The sequence below is a fragment of the Enhydra lutris genome, unplaced genomic scaffold (genome assembly GCF_002288905.1).
Source record: "Enhydra lutris kenyoni isolate GAN:26980312 unplaced genomic scaffold, ASM228890v2 scaffoldscaffold18, whole genome shotgun sequence".
NCBI classification, from domain to species: domain Eukaryota; kingdom Metazoa; phylum Chordata; class Mammalia; order Carnivora; family Mustelidae; genus Enhydra; species Enhydra lutris.
Genome location: NW_019154102.1, coordinates 26,675,079 through 26,678,618, shown reverse-complemented (window position 1 = coordinate 26,678,618; position 3,540 = coordinate 26,675,079). Strand labels below are relative to the sequence as shown.

General features: G+C 40.5%; 1 pseudogene; it reads right to left on the bottom strand.

Annotated features, from left to right (window-relative positions):
• Positions 1 to 464: 464 nt before the first annotated feature.
• On the bottom strand, positions 465 to 1,329 carry LOC111147991 (annotated as a pseudogene).
• Between the last annotated feature and the right edge of the window lie 2,211 nt (positions 1,330 to 3,540).

Below are 3,540 nucleotides of genomic sequence, written 5' to 3'. Positions count from 1 at the left end.
TTTATTTATTTATTTGAAACAGAGAGAGAGAGAGATCACAAGTAGGCAGAGAGGCAGGCATAGAGAGAGAGGAGAAAGCAGGCTCCCCGCTGAGCAGAGAGCCCGATGCGGGCCTCGATCCCAGGACCCTGAGATCATGACCTGAGCTGAAGGCAGAGGCTTAACCCACTGAGCCACCCAGGCGCCCTCTTTTTCTTTTTTTTAAAGAACTAAGATATTTCTTTATTTTAAATCTTTTACTTACTTGTGTAATACAATGATCACTGATCACTAACACACTGAACAATCATCCCAAGAAACAGAACATCTCTAACAACTTTTACTCTTTTTTTTTTTTTAAGACTTTATTTATTTATTTGACAGAGAGACAGAGAGAGAGGGAACACAAACAGGGTGAGTGGGAGAAGGAGAAGCAGGCCTCCTGCGGAACAGGGGCCTGAGGATGATCGGTTGCTTTTCGGTGATTAGTGAAAGAGACCAAATCCCTTATCCTTGTCTGACTCCTCTGACTCTTCCTTTGCTTCAGCCTTGGTTGGGGCTGCAGCAGCAGGGGCGGCACTGGCGGTGGTGGCCACAGGAATAGCAGCCACAAATGCAGAAGGATCAGCCAAGAAAGTCTTGACCTTTTCAGCAGTAGGAAGGTGCAGTCAGTTGCCACAGACAGAGCCTGGACCTGCTGATATGATGGCAGAATAGGGCACTGATGCAATAGTCAGGTAACCTGTCTGCAGACATACACTGGCAACCTTGGGGATATTTTCCATGAAGCAAGAATGCAGTTTCCTCTGTGATGTCAAGGACTTCAGGGCTGTAGATGCTGCCATCGTCAAACACCTACTGGATGATTATCCCAAAGGAGAAGGTGGAGGTGTTCAGCATGGCAAGCACTATGACTTCACTGGCTGCCACTTTGTCTACGTGTTAAATGTTTGCACATCACTCAGGATTTCAATGGTGCCCCTGGAGATTTTAGTGGTGATACCTAAAGCCTGGAAGAAGGAGGTCTTCTTGAGCCCCAGACCAGTGTTCTCAGCTGACACAAAGACTTTACATGGAGCTTTGGCACCAGCACAGGTGACAGCTGGCACCTTATTGGCCAGCAGCATGTCCCTGATTTCAGTGAGGTCCTCCTCAGTGAACATAAAGCCCACATTCCTCCTGATGTGAGGCAATAGTTTTCTCCAGAGCAGGCTGGTTCTCCAGATGCCTTCAGATGGCCTTGTCTATCATGGTGTTCTTGCCCATCGGCCCCACAGCCTTCCTGTGGAGAGCCATATGGATCTGCTGCATCTGCTTGGAACCAATTTTGCCTGCTCCCACAATGAAGCATTTTGGTTATTCACCTAAAAGTCAGATGATCTCAGAGCATCTGGGTGGCTTAGTTAGTTGAGCATCTGCCTGTGGCTCAGATCATGATCTCAGGGTCCTGGGATCGAGTTCCATGTCAGGCTCCTTGCTCAGTGGGGAGTCTGCTTCTCCCTGTCACCCTCTCTCACCCACCCTGCTCTCAATCTCTCAAAAAAATTAGCAAAATATTTATATATATATTTATATATGTATGTATACACACACACACACACACACACACATACAAGTTAGACGATCTCAAGCAAGTATTTGGAGTTCTGGATTACCCTGTCTTCCCTGGGTATCATGGTGGTGCATCAGGGATTACCATGCAGGGTTTAAAGACATTGTCACTTTCACAAGGATATGTGGAAAGAGGAAAGGCAAATTTTTATAACTACCGGAGAGTGGAAGTCTAGACGTTTGTTGGTGTGAGTAAAGGTGGGGCCACATTTTTTTCTGTGCTGTTTGGATAAAGTAGCTGTTTTCTAAGTTTTTGTTTGTTTGTTTTAAATCTTGCTAGACTGTCCCTTTTATAAGCCTTTTAAAACCAAACAGGAGCAAACTTTTGTTAGGGCTTTTATTGTCTGTGCCCATTGACGTTTACAAGTTACTAGCTTTTGTAACACCAAGTCTGCAATATATAAAGATAAAAGAAAACCCACGGACTTCAGCATTGTTATTTCCTGGATGCCGAGGTTCCTTGCCAGTCTGCCTTCTTCTCTCCAGTGTTTTTTACTGTAGTTAGTAGAAAGAGTAGAGAATTTCTTTTCCACTTTTTAGGAGAAAGAAGTCTTTGCTTATTCCTTTTAATTTTGTTATCAAGGTTTTAAGTGATTAATTTCTAAGTCATCTGGATTACATCTTTAGCAGTTTGGTTTCTTGGTTGCTGTTATTTTGGTTTTTTAGGTTACATCGCATTTTTGAAATTCTTATATTTCTAATGATGTACTTTTGATGCCACAACTTATGTATTATAGATTGAAAGATAAATAAATGTGTGTGTGTGTGTGTGTGTGTGTGTGTGTGTCCCTCTTCCCCAAATTGTGTTGATTCAATTGTCTTATAGCTTTCTGATGCAGAAGAAAACTCTGCCATCAATATGTATGTATGTACTTATATATGTATATGGTTCAGTGTGAATTGGATATGTGTTTGTCCTTCCAAAAATACTTAGAAAATTTTATTTGTTTTCTTTATCCATGACATTCAAGACTTCCTACAGGGATAGTATAAAGTTGAGATGCTCTCTGTATTTATGTTACATGGTAGATTTCAAGCTATCTTGATCTCCAGATTCAAGTGTTCGTTTACCCCAGAAAAATTCATTTTACTACTTCTTTTTTTTTTTTTAATTAAGACTGGCGTGATTTATTAATCTTGTTTTTTTTTAATTCACTTTATCACTTCTTGACCATTGATTTTCATTTTGTTCTTGACTTCAGTCTGTACTGCAAATTGTATTTTAGGGTATATTCCATGTGCCTTCCTTGCTCTCATAATTTATATTCTCTTTTTCTTTTTTCTTACGTATTTTGTGAAACATTTCTTAAAATTGACACTTAATTTACTCATGTGGGTTTCTATAATATCTAATATTCTGTACACTCCCTCCATTACAGGTTTTACATCCATTATCATGTTTTTCATCTGAGGTGAAACATTTGTTTCTGTGAACAGCTGGCATAAGAATTCCTCTTAGAGAGAAAACTCTTTTGAAAAATATTTTGCCTTATGTGTGAGAAGCTAAGGGAATGCTCAGGAAACAGGAATGATTGCTGAATTGTAATTTGTGAGAGGCGCAGTGGAGAGAATCAAGGAGGTTATGGATAATTCTGAGACACTCATCATGGCTTTCTGGTGGGACTCTAGCACATTTTCAGCATATAGATGTTTGATTAATCAATTTGATTAATTTTTGTCTGTTTGTTTGAAAATTGGAAGGACTGTCATGTTTTATGTTAAGGCCGATTGTTAGGGCCAGTAAATAATGTAAGACACAGGAGAATGTAGTCTCCTTAGTATTAGCATAGATCCTTGGGAAACCCTTGGACTTCCAAGAGCTATGAAATTGATGGGGAGGGGAGAACAATCAGATGCAGAAGAAATTCCAGGCCATTTTTCGAAGACTTAAAAGCCAGAAATGGACCAATACAGAAGAAGACTATGTGAAGAGAGAGGATGACGATGACC